Raw genomic sequence first — 19097 nt, forward strand, 5'->3', positions numbered from 1 at the left:
CCTCCCAGGTTCACGCCATTCTCCTGTCTCAGCCTCCCGAGTAGCTGGGACTACAGGCGCCCGCCTCGTCGCCCGGCTAGTTTTTTGTATTTTTTTTTTTTTTAGTAGAGACGGGGTTTCACCATATTAGCCAGGATGGTCTCAATCTCCTGACCTCGTGATCCGACCGTCTCGGCCTCCCAAAGTGCTGGGATTACAGGCTTGAGCCACCGCACCTGGTCTCCTCCCATTTCTCTACCAATGATGCCCACTTCCTGCAGGCATCAGGGCTGAGCCAGGGCATGGGCCGTGCCCTGCCCACTCTAGTGAGATGGGTCATTCATGCTGGGAGACCCATGTTACATGGGACATCGAGCCGGCTAACCTGCATTCCCCAAGATTCATATGCTGAGTCTTAACCCCCAGCAGCACAGAATGTGACTATATTTGCAGTAGGGCCTTTAAGGAGCTAACAGAGGTAAAATGGGGTCACTGGCATGGGTCCTAATGCAGTGTGACTGGTGTCCTCTTAAGGAAAGGAAATTTGGACACTGACACACACAGAGGCATGATCCTGGGAGGTCAAAGGGCAGACGGTATCCGCAAGCTAAGGAAAGAAGCCTTGGGAGAAACCAGCCCTGCAGATACCGTGGACTTGGACTTCCAGCCGCCAGAATGCTGAGAAAATGAGCGATGTGGAAGCTGCCCAGGCTGTGGGTCTTTGTCATGATGGAGATGGGAAGGCTGCTGAAAAGGCCCTACTAAGTGCTGCCCTTGAGGAATGAGAGATGGCCACAGGGGATGACCCTGAAGATTTGTAGCCACCAAGAAATTGCCTTTTGTAAGTGACTGTCCTTGAGAACCAGTGGGAGAGAAGTTCTGTGGGGAGGGGACTCCACGATGAATATCTGAGCATCCACTATGTGCAAGGCCCATCCAACCGCCAGCTCCAGGCCACGGCCAGGCAGGAATCACACAATAATGGTGGTAACAGCCGTCACACAGGGCATGGCAGTTGTGCAGCAGTGTGTTAGGCAGAAGACACACAGCGTGCCATCCCATGCAACAGTCCCACCATCTCTCCAGTTTATAGATGAGTAGACTGAGGCTCAGGGGGACTGAGACTCAGGTCACCAGCTAGGCAGTGGTCAGCTTGGAAGGTGAGGAGAAGCCCAGGCTCCACAACCACTCATGCAGCCTCGGAACAGGGCAAGCTGGTGACACGCCCCTCCCCTCCACTAGGGTCCTGACTGCCAGCACAAAAGCCATGCTGGAAGCTGCAGGAGGAGCAAAGGGAAACACAACTGGAAAGCACTTCCAGGCCAGCAGTGAAAGGCAAGGAGGCCACCCAGGCGGGGAAAGGGAGCATGGGCAAGCTCTGCGAATGGGGATGGGAGCTTCCAGAGCTGAGGATGGGATGGGAAGGGGGCCTTGGGTGCCATGAAGGATGATTTAAAACCATGCAATGACTGGGAAGGGTGTTTGCAGGGAGGTGGTCTCCCACACCAAGAGCCTGGAACATGGAAAGGAAGAGTGGCTGGTGGGGGGGATGGACTATTTCACAGAGGCAGAGGGTGGAAGCGAAGCCCAGGCAGGGTTCTATCCACACAGCCTGGCTCCTTCCTCTGGAAACAGCCCCTCAGAGTCTCCCTGGAGAAACACCCTTCCAGTTCCCAGGGCTTGACCCTGGGGTTTAATGGGGCTGACTCTGCCCCTCCTGCTTAAAGGGCGATCACATGAGCCAGGCCTGGCCATCTAGAGCATCCCATGTCATTGAACTGGTTCAGAGGAAAAACAAGATGTCGATGAGGCCAGAGAGATGCAGTCCCAAAGCTTCTGCTGGGGCTGCTGTTTCGCTGGGGTGGGGAACTCCATGAATAAAGTTGACCTGGAGCTGGCAGAGACCACCACGTGGAGAAGGCAGAGGTGGAAGGTGGGACTGGACCCGTCTTGAGCACACAGTTGGTACCCTAGGATCTAGCTATGTCTTAGGACGTCCTGGAAATTCAATTATATGAGCCAAGCAATCCCTCCTCCACCTCTCTGTTTCTCTGTAGCCACGTGAGTTGGATAAAAAAACCAGGAGGGACCTTGAATGCCCTGCTGAGGAATTCAGACTTCAGGGCGTCAAACCAGTGGGGTGCTGAGAAATGTAACCTCCAGCACTCTGGGGAGGAGGCAAATGTATAGCATTTGCCAATTTCCATCATGCAAATATTCCCACCACGGCCAGTTCCAAGCTACCAGCATGCCCTTGCCGACCACGGTCAGGGAGGGACTGCACAGACGGCTCTGGGGAGTCAATGAGAGCCAGCACCAGCCACCATGAGCTCATGCTAGGGACCCAGAGTTTCTTGCTAGAGTGTTTGCTGAAGTTCACTTTGATCTGTTAGCATAGACTAGACTGAAGGACAGAGGCCCTGCTCTACCCACCATGATCTGGGTAAGAACCAGGCAAGGGGCAGCCACAGAACAGAAAGTGGCTGGTGCCTGCAGAGGAGGGTTGGTCATATCAGTGGCCAAGAGGCCTCTTTCCTCGGCTCTGCCCACCCTGAGTCGGCCTTGACCCTGGCTCAAGGGCAGGGTGTCCTTCTGGATGAAGCAGCAGCTCTGCATGGTCAGTGCCCATGGTCACTCTGCTGAAATCAGGCCTTGGTCTCTCTGGCTTCACCCAGTCCCCTGTTGGACCATGCTAAGGAGTGGGTACAGGGCAGCCCCACTGCCTGTGGACACTGACCGAGGCCTGGCTGGAGGCTTCTGTGCACTGTGCCCATGCTGGTCAGCTGCCCACTGTGATGGGCCTACAGTGCTGACATATCCCTGCCCAGACACACCCCCAACCTCCCACACTGTTTCCCATCCAGGCCCAGCAGGCACTGCTCATTTCATTTTGATTTTTTTGAGCTCAAATCCTGCTCTGCATCAGAGAGAGCTGAACGAAATGAGCTGCTCAATGTAGACATGGAGCATATGGCAGGCCACATTTGAATGTTGTTGCTGGTGGCATCCCTGAAGCAGACAGCACCACGTGCCTAGCCCGGCCAGCAGCTGAGCCCCCAGGTTGAAGCTGGGCCGTTTTGACCCTGTGGGAAGGCTGCCCATTTGAAAACTAAAATAAAAAAGATGAGAGAGTTTGGCTTGAGGTTCTGCCAAAGCAATTATCTAGGCACAGTCTTTACATCAATGAATGTGGTTTTTCCTTGTATGAGGGAGTGACTGAGGCAGTTTTGAAAGCAGAGTCATACTAGATGAATCCAGAGGTGGATGCTCAGTGGGGACGTAATGAGGGCCTTGTCAGGAAACTACACAGTTCCCCCTTTTTCATGGTGGCACAGGGTGATGAAGAATGAAAGGTAAGAACATTAGAACCATGAAAGCAGGCACCTCATTAGCCTTGTTGGTCATGGAATCCCTAGAATCTAGCAAGGATGGTTGGATGGATGGATGGATGGAAAGATGGATGAATGACTGGATAAATAGATGAACTGATAGATGGGCTAACAAGTAGGAAGATAGGAGGATGAATGGACGGTTGTGTGGGTGGATAATGGAAAGATGGATGAATGGATGAATGTGTGGGTGGATGATAGACAGATGGTGAATGGATGGATGTGTGGGTGGATGATGAAAAGATGGATGAATGGATGGACTGGTGGGTGGATGATGGATAGATGGATGAATGGATGGATGTGTGGGTGGAGGATGGATGGATGACGGACAGATGGGTGAATGGATGGATGTGTGGGTGGATGATGGACAGATGGATGAATGAGTGGATGGATGTGTGGGTGGATGATGGATAGATGGATGAATGGATGGATGGATGGATGTGTGGGTGGATGATGGACAGATGGATGAATGAGTGGATGGATGTGTGGGTGGATGATGGATAGATGGATGAATGGATGGATGTGGGTGGATGATGGATGAATGGATGGATGTGTGGGTGGATGATGGACAGATGGATGAATGGATGATGTGTGGGTGGATGATGGACAGATGGATGAATGGATGGATGTGTGGATGGATGGAAAGATGGTTAAATGGATGGATGTGTGGGTGGATGATTGTCAGATGGATAAATGGGTGGACATGTGGGTGGATGACGGACAGATGGATGTGTGGGTGGATGACGGACAGATGGATGAATGGATGGACGTGTGGGTGGATGATGGACAGATGGATGAATGGATGGATGTGTGGGTGGATGATGGACAGATGGATGAATGGATGGATGAGTAGATGGATGTGTGGGTGGATGACGGACAGATGGATGAATGGATGGATGTGTGGATGGATGGAAAGATGGTTAAATGGATGGATGTGTGGGTGGATGACGGATAGATGGATGAATGGATGGAGGTATGGGTGGATGATGGACAGACGGATGAATGGATGGACGTGTGGGTGGATGATGGACAGATGGATGAATGGATGGATATGTGGGTGGATGATGGACAGATGGATAAATGGATGGATATGTGGGTGGATAATGAATGGATAGATGGATGGATTGGTTGGTTGATGATGGACAGATGGGTGAATAAATGTATGGGTGGATAACGGACAGATGGATGGATGAATGGATGTGTGGGTGGATGATGGAAAGGTAGATGAATGGATGGATGTGTGGGTGGATGATGGATGGATGGATAGATGGATGGATTGGTGGGTGGATGATGGACAGGTGGGTGGATAAATGGATGTGTGGGTAGATGATGGATGGATGGACAAATGGATGTGTGGGTGGATGATGGACAGATGATGGATGGATGAATGGATAACTGGATGAATCGATGGACAGATCAATGGACTAACAAGTGGGAGATGGATGGAAGGATGGATAGATGGATGGATGGACTAACAAGTAGCAGGATGGAAGGCTGGATGTGGGGATTGATGATGGACGGACAATGGATGGATGAGTGGATGGCTGGATGAATAGAAGAATTGATCAATGGACTAACAAGTGGGAGGATGAACAGATGTATGTATGTATGTATGTACCAGTGGGAGGAATGGCAGATGGATGGAAGGATGGATGTGTGGGTTGATGATGGACAGAAGATGGATGGATGAATGGATAGATGACTGGATGAACAGATGGACAGATCAGTGAACTAACAAGTGAGAGGACAGACAAATGGATAGATGGATGGATGGATGGATGGACCAGTGGGAGGAATGGAAGATGGATAGAAGGATGGATGTGTGGATGGATGATTGACAAATGGATGAATGGATGGATAGATGGGCCAGTGAGAGGAATGGAAGATGATGGACAGATGGATGAATGGAAGGACTAATGGGAGGAATGAACAGGTGAATAGAAGGATGGATGTGTGAGTGGATGGATGGATTCGTGTGTGAGTGGATGAATGGATGGGTGGGCAGGTGGTTAAATGGATAGATGGATAGATGGATAGAGGAACACAAGTTACTCTTCTTTTCCCTAATAACATGTAGGAAAGGCATTCAGATGTCCCCAGGCTTCTCCATACCTTTAGCCTGTCCCATCTCAGTGTAAGAGCCAATTCTCATGGGGTCAAGCAGCCTGTTGTCAGGATTTAGGCTGGTTGGTTCAGATCCCCGCTCTGCACTGAGCTGCACCGTATACTCTGGGGCAGGCTGCTTCACTTTTCTGAGTTACCTAGTTCTCCTCTGGGAGAAGTGGTGAAGTTGCACTGAGGCCTGGGCAAGGATGGAATAAGATGGTGATCTCTTAACACAAAGCCTGGGCTGCTGTGAGTCCCCCAACCATTAATTATGATGATGAGCTTCTGAAGCCTTGGATATTCTTAGCTACCTATTGTTATATTTCTTTGGTATCTTTGATTGATTCTCTTTAAAGATGTCCAAATGGGGAATATTAGAAAATAAATGGCATTCCAGGGCTGCAGGAAAGTGCAGTGTGGAACAAAAGTTGCCTATATCTCTGTCGACTGATTTCCGCGACCAACCTCTGTCACACGCAGCGGCTCTGCCTGCTTAGGACATGCATCGGGGTCCTTACTGCCTCTTTGAAATGATTCTGCAATGCATACAGTGCGATGCCTCTCAGGGCGGTGGGGATGGTGGGCCCCGACTGCCCAGGTGGCCCTGGGTGTGATGAGAATGCACAGCCCTTCCCAGTGACTCCAGGGAATCCTTGTGTTGGATGCTTAATTTTCAATTTGCATTTTTAAAAAGGTAACATTTGATCCAGATGAGTTGGTCTGTTCTTGAAATATTTATCTGAAAAGAACACATTTTATTGCCTTATGGGGAGGGAGGGAACCTCTTTTGATGCTGAATCTGAAGTTATTTAAAGAGCGTTCCAGGGATGTAGTGAATTTCTCTCTGAGTCCCAGCTGTTTTGAGGTTTATTTGATGGTTCAGATGCTGGCACTAAGTGGGAGAGGGCTCAAGGTCAGGAGCACTGCTCCCCACGGCAAGGCGCCTACGCCACAGTGCTGAGCCATGTGAGAGCCATCCCCACCATGTGATGGAGTGGCCGGTGCAGCCTTGGCATCTGTGCTAGCCCAAGCCAGGTCTTTGAAGGCAGAAACATCTTGAAAATGCCCAGGGTGCTTTCCCTTTGACAAACCTGCCCAGCAGTTTTCTAAACTGCACAATTTCCAGAACCTTAAATGCCACATTGAAGAGCAGAGAAGTCTGTGCAGAGTCAGTGTCTCCAAAAGCCCACAATTGTGTGTGTAGGACCCAGTCCCAGCAGGCCCGTGACCCCGTGGCCATCTGGCTGGGATCCTGGAGACCATCGAGGGCCTGGTCCATCCTGTGACTGCGCCATGGTCCTCTCATCTGTCCCTCTAGGGAAGCACACTTGGGCGGTGTCCAGTATGGGGCTACTAGAATACAGCTTCTCTGCACATTCCTTCACATGTTTTATCAGGACAGGCTCATTCATTTCTCTGGGAGAAATATCCAGCTGAGTGTATTTCTGGAGCAATTTCCTAGGGAAGTTCATGTGTCACTTTACTCAGAAGACCCTGCCAAAGTCTTTTCTAAAGTGCTTGTAGCCATTTAGGCCTCCCTGAGCCACGTATTCACTCACAATGATTTGTCTGAACAAATCCCTGAATTGCTGGTGCTGGGAATAGGTGGAGAGCGAGGCAGCCACATCTGGCCTTGGGGTTCCATGACAACAGGTGAAGGTGGCATCAACCGCTAGACGCCAGGTGCTGAGAAACTCAAGGAAGAGACAGAACCCAGGGTGGCAGGCATGGCTTCTCTAAGGACCTGACATTTCAGTCGAGGCCTACATAATGAGAAAGAACCCAGCCATATATGGAACCAACGGGAAGATGTTCTAGAAGTAGCAGTTGGGTTTGGCAGCTAACTGTTGCATGAAGCTTTGTGCTGGCTCTCTTGGGTCTTCACAGGGACCTCACAAAAACCCTGCAAGTGGTACCTCTTTGCTTGGTGGGGACAGTAGAGACCTCTGTCTTATTTGATGCTATATCCAGGCAGAGCAGATGGTGGTCTGGGGTGAAACCGGGATTTGGTGCACCAGACGGGCGTTACCTGGGCTTTTGGGATCCTGAAAAATCCCCACAGAGATTGTAACCTTGGAAGCCAAGCGCAAGGTCTTTGCTCCAAATAAAGATGTGGAAGATTTTGATCCACACCAAGGGGCTGGGTTTATGAGACAAATGACAGTTATGATCTATAGAGGAACTCACGTGATTAAGCTCATCAATTACAGAAATTATACATAGATATAGATACAATAACAATATATAAAGTCACACCTAGTCTAAATATTTACTATGAAAAAGACCTAAAGAAGGAGTTGAGACCCTTGGGTTCCATTTCTACTTCAGCCTCAGATTTCATGTTCCCCTCTGTGGCAGACATGAGAATATTAACTAGTCTAACAGTAAGAACACCAGGGACTGGGGCTGCGGTGACAGCGCCTCGTTGTACCCCACTGACTCTGGGAGCAGTTTCTTTGGTTTTTATCTTTACAAGATGGCAGAGGCTCACAGCCCCTAAAATCATAAAGGGCCACACTGTAAACCATCAGCACCATGGTGATGAGTGATTTCCAGAACGTTTGATGAAGGCTCTATGTCTGCCAGCGTGATCAGTATGGAAGCGGCACACCAGTTCACAGGAGGGAGGATATGGAATCACCGCCCGAGAACGGCGCGTGGGAGAAAAAGATGGCCGTGGCTTCTGCAGAGGGACAGGGATATGCAACGCATCCTGGGGAGGGAGGTGGGGTCGAAAGGAGGGGCTGGAGGACCCCTCCACATCCACATCCACTCCCTGGGACCCCGAAACAAAATCAGCCTCAAAGAGGCATTTAGATTCACTTACTAATAACACCAGTAAAAATAAGGGAGCTTTTCCTTTTTGAGACTGACTCTCGCTCTGACACCAGGCCTGAGTCAGTGGCATGATCTTGGCTCACTGCAACCTCCGCCTCCCAGGTTCAAGTGATTCTCCTGTCTCAGCCTCGCGAGTAGTTGGGACTACAGGCACCTGCCACCACTCCCAGCTAATATTTTGTATTTTTAGTACAGATGGGGTTTCACCACGTTAGCCAGGATGGTCTTGATCTCCTGACCTTGTGATCCACCTGCCTCAGCCTCCTAAAGTGCTGGGATTACAGGCATGAGTCACCACACCCGGCCTGAGCTTTTTCTTAATAATGTTCTCCCTAAGGAAAAAAAAAAAAAAAAAGCCTGAATATCCTCACACAAGTCCCTGAAGCCTCGGGATGCTTCACATTTTCCTTAAGAAGGAGCTCAGATTAATGGGAAATTTGGCCTTAAGAAAACAGAATGCAATTTTCCCCCAAATCCCCTGCCCACGTTGTCTCTGTGCCTCAATGCAAGCGGCGTCGGGAATAATCAGGCCTCCTCTTGCAGATCGTCATAACCACAATTAAGTCTCGAAGCCCCGGGCCGGAGCCAGGTGCACTGGGTGCGTTTAATGCCACTGGGTATTTCAGAAAAGGCAAGAAGCGTGAAATTTATTTGATGCCTTGACACAAAAGCACTCTACCATTGTGGAAGAGAGTGAAAGGTGTGAAAATTAAACAAATTAACCCAACTTTCCAGAGAAGCAGCATTGTTTAAGATTTCAGCAGCTGTCCTCATCATGGTTTTCGGAAATTAAAACAATCAGGAACAAGCAGAGGAAGTGGTGGGGGCTGCAGAAGCATCTTTTCCTTAGCAAGGAGAAGAAATGTGCCCTGGGACAGGTGGTGGTGGGAGTCTTGGTCCAGGACCCCTGTATCTGCCTGGCTGCACCAGCTCAGCTGCACCTGCCCAGCGTCTCCTTGCCCAGCGCCCAGCTTCCGGAAGTCCAAGCTGTACTTTCTGATCAATGGCATGTGAAAAGACATGGTCCTTTCATTAGGACTTAACTGAGGTTGTCAGTCACCTAATTGCTTCAATAAAATATAATTAATTAAGAATAACATGTGGAGATATTTACATGAGCTGGAGATCACACACTGCAATTTGTAGCTTTTTTTCCTGAAACACGGGGTCCTGCCAGCCATTTTTCTCCTTGTATTTAGATAAAGGGGACAAGCTATTTCATGGTAAAGATGTTGATTTCCCCTCTCAGCTTGGGTTTCAGGATAAAGACAATTTAAGTCTATTATCTGTGCCAAAAAAAGTGTCCCGTGCAAAATCAGGAATACACACGGAGTTCCTGAGGGGCAGGCACGGACACGGGAACACAAGAGGTGAACACCACCTGCACGAGCACACGGCCCTCCGGAGAGTAACGCCGAGCACCACACGCCTGAGGTCCAGGCAGAACTAAAGTCAGGGAAAAAGGCCCCTCCTAGTCTCTTAATCCAGCCTGCACGTTTTCCATGATGATTTGATTTGAGTATGGCACCGACACCAGGGAGACAGGGCCCACAAAGTGGCCACTCTCCAGAATGTCCAGATCTCTAGAGACGGGACCATAGACCTCAGGGTCAACCCAAGAGAAGCAAAGCAACAACTGGGACTCAGTACCACCCCTGCCCCCAAACTCAGCAGCTCCAGAAAAAATAAGTTACTCAGTGTGAAGGGCTACAGGTTCAATCGCACACAAGGAAACTCCCTCAAACCCACAGGGCTATATTTGCTCCCCTAAGTGAAGCCCAAAAGCTGACAATGCAGGAGGATGATAGTGGCGAAAGGGACGGCAAAGATCAAGACCCACCTCCTGCTTTTCTGCTGTGTACATGTGTGGCTTCCCTCTTCAAGATCCCCTCATGGTCCAAGGTGGCTGCTGGACCTCCAGCTATCACAGCTGTGTTCCATGCAGCAAAAAGGAGAAAGGGAGAATGGGGGCAGGAGAGACCCCTGCAAAATTTGCAAAATTAACTTTCTGGAAGTCCCACAAAATGTTTCCACTTAATTGCCGTGGTCAGCACTTAGTGACAGGGTGACGCTTCGCTGTAAGGGAGCCTAGGAAATCAGCCTTTTTGCTGGGTGGATTATTGTCCTATGTAAATCTGTGGATCTGTAAATAAGGAAGAAATGAAAATGGATTTTCTCCAATGAACTCCATCCTAGTGACAAAAGGACAAGTGGCTTAACCATTCTGTTTCTTCATCTATAAACTGGCCTAACAGGGCTGTTTCAGATAAGATGCTATATAGATACAGGCAGCCCTCCATATCCATGGGTTCCATGTTGGCGGATTCAACTGACTGCTGATTGAAAATATGTTTTAAAAACTGCATCTGGGCAAGGCACGGTGGTTCATGCCTGTATTCCCAGCACTATGGGAGGCTGAGGTGGGCAGATCACCTGGGGTCAAGAGTTTGAGACCGGCCTGGCCAATATGATGAAACCCCATCTCTACTAAATTTCAAAAATTAGCAGGGCTTGGTGGTATACACCTGTAGTGCCAGCTACTTGGGAAACTGAGGCACGAGAATTGCTTAAACTCGGGAGGAGGCTGCAGTGAGCCGAGATCGTACCATGGCACTCCAGCCTGGGTGACAGAGCGAAACTCTGTCTCCAAACAAATAAACAAACTGCATCTGTACTGGACATGTATAAACTCTTTTTCTTGTCAATATTTCCTAAACAATACCGTATAACAACTATTTATATAGCATTTACGTTGCATTTGGTATTATAAGTAACCTAGAGGTGATTTAAAGTACATGAGAGGATGTGCATAGGTAACACACAAATACTGCATAATTTTTATATCAAGGATTTCAGCATCCTTGGATTTTGGTATCCTGGGGAGGTCCTGGAGCCAGGCTCCCACAGATACTGAGAGATGACTGCATATGCTTTAAGATGGGCGCTTTGTGCAAATATCCACCACTATAAAAATCCATTCTGTGCTGTGTAGCTAAGTGACTGGGACAAATGTTACTCAGGGATGTTTCCAGCCTTCACAAATAACGTCTGAGCAACCACTGTTGGCCTCCGTGATACACCTGTGAACAAGATGGTTACAGTTACACGAGTCCATCATCAAATGAATGTGCAGCTGGTCAGTTCTTCCCAGCAGCTTTTGTTGCAGGTGACTGTGTGCTGTCTCCCCTGGGCTCCCTTCTTCTTTCATGGGCCTCCGTTCCAGGAGATGACTGCAGGGCTGACCCTTCACTTACACTGAGGCCTCAGCTGAGGGTCCATAACCCAGGCCTAGTCATTGTATTTACCCCCTGGCCAAAGAGTCTATAGATGTGAAGAATTCTGTCCTAAGCCAGACCAGACAGAGTGACGTTCCTATCACAGTTATGAGAAGAGGCTGGCAGTCTAAGAGGTCATGATATGTCACAGTGCCCACCATATGGACAGACTGTGTTCAAGAGATGGGACATTTGAAAACCTGGATCCAGCCATGCCTGAAGCCAGGCTATCCTTGCACTTCAAGTTGCGTGAAGAAACCCATTCCCCACTTGGCTGCACGAGCATGAGTTGAGTTTTGCTCATTTCAAACAAAAAAGATGCCACATGACGTTCATGACAGCTCCATGGTAGGGTGAGGTGCAATCGTGAGAGTCTGGCCTTATTCTCTTTGTTGTTACAAAACAATGTCATGGATGATTTCTGCACAGTTCAATGCACAACTGAAGCCTGCGATGGACCAGGCACAGAATCAAAAGATACAGACCCTTCCTTCTCAAAGACTCAAGGGCTACTTATTGGTGGAGCAGGGTTATGATTGCATTTTTGAAATTCGGAGTGAAAAGTACGCGCTGCACGGGAAGAGGCTTCAGGTTTGTCTGGGTGACAGTGGGTAGGCCCTGACTCCTAAAGGTTGTCACTTCTGAGTCTTCCAAGAACAGTACGCCTGCCCGGTGATGAGCATGAGGCTGGAGAGGCCTGCATGGCCCGGAAACAGGGTCTAGGGACCATGCTAGGAGCTCTGGACTTGTCTGGAGGGCCAGGGAACCATCACAGGGTGTGAAATGGGGTGGAAGATGACAGAGGTGCATCTGTGTGCTGGTGACTGTGAAAGAAGATTTGAAGAAAGAAGCAGAATACAGAGAAAGAATGATTATAGTGGCAGAGGGACATCAACTCAGAAAGTAGTGAGGAGTTCACAGGGTGCAGATGAAAGGATGAGGCTCTGGAAGGGGGCGGGGCTGGTGGAAATAGAAAGACCAGAACAACAAGGAGGTGAGGGTACCAGTGGAGGTGGGGCTGGGCCGGCACCGAAGCCTCTGGTGCTGCAGCCAGGAGCCCTTGTTGTCCCACCAAGGGACCCAAAGAAGCTTCTCACATCCCCACCCCCAAGGCCATGACTGCTCCCAGTGGGCTCATCCTACAGCAGTGACTAAGGATCCTATGTGTTCCCGATGGTGCAGAGATGAGATGGTGGAGACTGGATCCATGTGTGACCTTATGGAGCAGAGCCCCTACAGACTCATGGGAACATACAGAATGAGCAAGAAATAAACCTTTGACGGTAGTCCTGAGATTTAGGGGATATCTCTTGTCAAAGCAGAACTGGGGTTTCCGGGGCTCATCTAGGCTGCAAGGAGGACCGGGCCCTCTTCCCTGGACTCTGATGCAGCAAAGCCACCCTCAATGCAGCATCACTCTCCACCTCAGATCAGCCCTAAAGGGTTCCTTCCTTTCCTTCCTTCCAGTGAATACTTCAGTTTCCAATAACTACAACTCCTGAGAGGTCCTGTTGATTACAGAAAAACTCTGATTGTAAAGCATCATCTTCTGACAGACAAAACATTCAGGTCTCCAGGAGCTTCTGCAGATTGAGAGGCACTAACTCCCTCCAGTGAAGCTCCCCAAAGACCTGGGGGCCTCTGTGTTGCAATCAGAGCTGTGAGAATCAGTGTGAAGCCAGCCTGGGCATTGCTGTTCTCTATAGTTAGGGCCGGGCCATGGCCCACCTCTGGAAGAGTCATCCCAAAACGTGCTGCCCAGCTGTAAGGGGGACTGGTTTGAAATATGACAGGAGGGATCCTAGTGAAAATGGGCCCACCCAGCTATTCCTCCTACCCCGGTCACCAAAGCAGCTGTCCAGAGGGTTGCCTAGAGCAGGAGTGCATGAGAACTGGGCTTGGGGTGAGCGACCTGTGCCGAGCCCCTCAGCCCCTGCCAGGGAGACCACCATTGTCCCTGAGGCCCTGCAGGGCAGGCTCTGAGTTCCTCCTCTCAGGATCTCCTGAGCCCAGCATCACACATGTGAGCAGGCACTAAAAAAGAGGGGTTGAAAAAACACTGCAAGGCAATCGGAGAGGCCAAGTGCTTCGTGGGTGGTGGATGGGCAGGTGGATGTGAGTGGCCCACCTGCCAAGTCCTGCAGCGAGATCCGGCACATACCACAGACCAACTGGATGGGACCTCATGATGGAGGCGAGGCTTTGGGGAGGGCAGAGGGGATGTGAAGGCTGAGCCAGGTCCCGGGGTGGTCACTGAGGGAGCTGGGAGATGAGCCAGGGGCTCAGGATACTATGCTCTCTACCTTTGGGTAGGTTTGAAATTCTCCAATAAAAAAATCTTTTAAAAAGTGGGTTTTTCCTCCTGAAACAATTGTAAGGTTCTGATTGGTGGGCCTAGTCTTTAAGGACTTAGTATAAATAATGACCTGGGGTTCACTTTACAAAGTATTTAGCCCACATCCACATTTAACCCACGTCAGCATTTAACCCACATCAGCATTTAACCCACATCATCAGCATCACGCCTCCACGGCCAGAGGCTGTGCAATCTGAAAATGTGAGAGCAATGGGGCCTGCAGGACTGGGCTGTGGCTGGGGTCTGACTGTGAGAGTCCTGCTCTGGGCACTCCAGTCACACCTGCTGGCCTGAGAAACGGGACACACGATGACTGACGCAAGGCCAATCCTCCTCCAAGGCATAATTGTGTCTGTGTCAAAATCAATGAATTTGGGTAGGCCACAGGACCCAGACCTAGGTACCCAGCCTGAATGTGGTGGGGAAGATATTTGTAGATGGGATTAACAATTCAGTTTGTAGACATGCAGTGAGGTGGATGAGCCTTCATGGTGTGGGTGGGCCTTATCGAATCAGTTGAGGCTTTAAGAAAGACTCTGCTCCCTGGGAGAGGAGAGAATTTCACCGGGAGACTGGCTGGGACTCGAAGGGCCACACCCGCTCTCCTCAGTCTCCTCCTGCCCATCCGCCTGCTCTGCAGATTTCAGACTTACCAGCCCCCACGACCTTGGGGCCTAGTCCTTAAAAGAAACCTACTCCTCTGTGTATACACATCCAGTGATTCTGTTTCCCTGGGGAGCCCTGCCTAACAGAGTCCATCCACCCTGCTCTCTCCACCCTTAGAGGTGATAGACAGCATTAACTAGTTTTCCTTTTCTGTTGTTGACAGCGCTCTCAGGAACATCGTCTCTTCCGTGCATAAACTGAAGAAATCTAGAATGCAAATCTACCATAATACAGAATCAGGCCTCTGTCAATATTTAAAGCCGGAAATCTTTGGAGGTACATTATCAATTCCAAGATAAATAACCAAGACTGATACGCTTGAATGCTCATTCAATTCTAATGTGAGAATACAAGTCTTTCTCTGCCAATGAACACAGCAAGTGAATCGGTGGAAAGAAGCTCACGCTCCTGGCTGGTGCAGGACACGTAGGTGAAGCTTGCCATGTGGTTCCCAGGCACGCAGCTCGGCGTGTGGTCAGCCCTGTCCTGCTCCATTGAGCAGGTCAGGCCAAAATACCAGCGATATCCCTTCTATACGCCAGGTGCGCTGAAAAAAAAAATAGCAGCTGCAATACAGCCAAGTGTTCACGCTAAAGTTTCAGTACCATGATTTTAGACATTAGGGCATATGAGAATCTTGTTAATTTGTTCAATCCACGTGTCCATTCACCCAGTGGCCACTCCCTAAGGTAGGCGCGGGCGCTCCACCTGGCACCGATAACTCAGCCACAAACAGGACAGGGGACCCTGCTCAGGAGGAAATTCTTTTTCTAACAAAAACTACAGTGCAGTTTCAACATTTATATCTAATATATTACCATTGAAATGGGGAAAATGCAACGCAACGTGATTATGCCATTCTGAAGAAAATGACAGGATTTATAAAAAGTATTAATTCAAAGGGCAACATGGGGCTACCTCCAGTAACAAGACCCAGGTTTCAAGTTCAGTCTCGACGGCGTTATCAGGGTGATTCTGTCTCATTGGAAAGACCCTCAAAAGCCTGTATTTTTCTAAATATGTGCTTAGGAAGCATGTGATATGGGCAAGGAAGCCTGAAGGTCATGAATACAGTTGGGTGAAGTTTCACAACGTGAACTCGGTGCCTGAAGGTCATGAACACAGTTGGGTGAAGTTTCACAACGTGAACTCGGTGCCTGAAGGTCATGAACACAGTTGGGTGAAGTTTCACAACGTGAACTCGGTGCCTGAAGGTCATGAACACAGTTGGGTGAAGTTTCACAACGTGAACTCGGTGCCTGGCCACCACCCCGCTGGGGGAAAAGACCACAACCCCTTCCCGCTTCCTCCATTCATCGCAAGAAGCTTCACCCAGAAGAGGACTCACTTTTCAAGACTTTCTAGTTTTTCCTCACTTAAATAAATACTTTTATCAAAGGCCTGGTGCGGTGGTGCACACCTGTAATCCCAGCACTTTGGGAGGCTGAAGCAGGCAGATCGCCCAAGCTCAGCAGTTTGAGACCAGCCTGGGCAACACGGCAAAACCCCGTATTACAAAAATACAAAAAATTAGCTGGGTGTGGTGGCGCACCTGTAATCCAGCTACTTGTGGGGGCTGAGGTGGGAGAAATGCTTGGGCCGGGGAAGTCGAAGCTGCAGTGAGCTGTTATTATGTCACTGCACTCCAGCCAGGGTGACAAAGTGAGACCCTGTCTTGAAAGCAAAACAATATTTTTATCAAGATACTGTTTACATAGTTGAAAGATTTAAGTAGTATTAAAAAGTATATCATGAAAACCACTAGAGCCCTGGGGCATCTCCCCACCCCAGGGCGTCTGGCCCCTGGCATCTCCCTCCTAGGCTGGCGATGGGTCACAGCGTCTATGGCGACTGATTGAACAGAGGAAGAAGCTACCCCTTGGGGGCCTCTTCAGGGCCCCAGAACTGTGAGCTGAGAAACCTGGAGACACTGGAGACAGGAGGAGGAAGTCTGCAGGGGAGCTGGAGACGCTGGAGACAGGAGGAGGAAGTCTGCAGGGGAGCTGGAGCCGCCAGGCCAAGGAAGCCGGGCCAGGTCTGCCGGTCTCAGGATGCTCCCCGTGGCCAGTCCCAGGCACAGAGATGCTCAGGGCAACAGGTTGCTCAGTAGTTCTGCGGCCAGGTGAGGGCAGGAACTGCTGTGAGGGGGCAGTACCCCTGGTGGTCTAAGCACAGAATGCAATTTGAGAAACACCAGACGCTGCCAGCATCCTGGGAAGTCCACGTGCTTCCCCGATCCTCCCGAGCCTCTTCCCGCCCTCCATGATGGCCCCATACACAGTCCCGGGCTCCCTGCCTGCTAGGTCTCCAAGGGACCTAGACCTGGGTCTTCAAGGGCCCTGGCAATGTCGATGTAGCCAGGATGGTACTGGGATGTGGCCCTCACCCTCCACCCCTACCTGAGTTTGGGAATAACCACTTTTTCTGCAAAAGGCCAACTGGTAACTGTCATATTTTGGGCTTTCAGGGCTATGTGGTCTCTGCAGCAACTACTCGACGCTGCTGCTGTTGTGGCATAAAAGAATCAAAGATGGCATGACGGGTGGGCCTGAGTGCCAATAAAACTTACTTCTTATTTACTCAAACAAATTTGGCGGCCCCACGTCCAGTCCTAATGCCAGCTATCTGTCAGCCACATTAGGGGTAAAGACAAGTGAGGATCTAATTGAATTGATGAAATCATCCCAAACATCTGAAATAAGAAGACTGAAATATGGATCAAAGCTAGCTATCACTAAGGAGGACACTCCCCTGAGAGTTTTTGTGCCTTTAGATAATAATACCTCAATAGCAAAGCTAGCAAGCCCTTTAAAACCTAAGTGTTTAGAATACTAGTAACATTTTTTATTTGAAACACAGTCTCCCTGTTTCCCAGGCTGCAAGGTGGTGACAGTGACGCTATCTTGGCTCACTGCAGTCTTGACCTCCTGGGCTCAAGCAATCCTCCCACCTCAGCCCCTGGAGTAGCTGCGACTATAGGCGTGAAACACCATGCCCAACTAATGCTTGTGATTTTTGTAGAGACCATGTTGCCCAGGCTGGTCTCAAACTCCTGGACTCAAGAGATCCTCCTGCCTTGCCCTCCCAAAGTGCTGGGATTACAGGTGTGAGCCACTGTGCCTGGCTGGTAACATTATTGATAATACTATGCATATATTATGTCATGGTATATCATATACAGTATTAATAATGCCATGTACATATTAATGCCATATATATGTATGCATGTATATATGTCATATATGAGCAAAAAGGTTCTTCTGCTGTTAATAATATTACAAATTTATTTTTGCAACTTTAAGATGTCAATTTATGTTGTATGTTTTTACTAAATAACAGTAGTACAGGAGTTCCAGTATATAATTTATAAAATAACAAATGTCTATATTGTAGAGTTACAAGACTAAAATATTTTTCTCTGGATAAGTTCTTCAGCATTTTTTTTTTTGACAAAGTGAGATTTCAGGATTAGGACAGGCAGGGGTATGAGAAGCTGAAGGTGCATCTCCCCCCAGGGACTTCCCAAGGCCTGTCCTGCCCAGTGTCCTATCCTCCCAGGAGGACAGCAGCTTCAGATGTCAAGGTTACCATTTCCAGTTCTCCAAGGAGCCTCTAACTTCCAGCCTAGGAGCCACAGGTGGGGGTCCAGACAGATGCCCCAGCTCAGGGAGCACTTTTCCAGGATGGAACTGGGGGCCTCAGAATCACTGCTGGGCGGGGTGGGGGTGGCAGGGGCAGGGCTGTTGGGGGCTCACAGTCCCATGGCCTCTGACTGCTTCCAAACCACAGGTGCCTTCTGTTGGGCTCATAGAGTGTTTTATGTTCTTTAAAAAATATGGGCCAGGCGCGGTGGCTCAAGCCTGTAATCCCAGCACTTTGGGAGGCCGAGACGGGCGGATCACGAGGTCAGGAGATTGACACCATCCTGGCTAACACGGTGAAACCCTGTCTCTACTAAAAAAATACAAAAAACTAGCCGGACGAGGTGGCGGCACCTGTAGTCCCAGCTACTCGGGAGGCTGAGGCAGGAGAATGGCGTAAACCTGGGAGGTGGAGCTTGCAGTGAGCTGAGATCTGGCCACTGCACTCCAGCCTGGGCAACAGAGCGAGAATCTGTCTCAAAAAAAGAAAAAAAAAAAATGAAGTTTCCAGCATTTAAAAATTAACTAATTTCATATAAAAATATGGATATGTTGACTCCTTTTGAGAGGTTGGAAAGGGAGGCAGTTCTGGCTCCACCACCCACCGGGAGAGGCCACCTGACTGCTCAGGAGGTGCTTAGCTGCCCCCTGACTGCTGAGATGGTGCTCGGCTGTCCCCTGGCCGCAGTCCTCACCCCGCCCTGGTGCTCTCTTTGGCCCAGCCTGAGGACAAGTGCTGCCTGTCACCTATTTCTTACTGTCCTTGCCAGAGAAAAGGGACATTCTCACTTTTGTATCTCTATGTTTCTATCAAAGTGGAATCAGGAAAGAGTTTAAGAAATCCATG

This window comes from Colobus angolensis, unplaced genomic scaffold, assembly GCF_000951035.1.
Source record: "Colobus angolensis palliatus isolate OR3802 unplaced genomic scaffold, Cang.pa_1.0 Scaffold136, whole genome shotgun sequence".
NCBI classification, from domain to species: Eukaryota; Metazoa; Chordata; class Mammalia; order Primates; family Cercopithecidae; genus Colobus; species Colobus angolensis.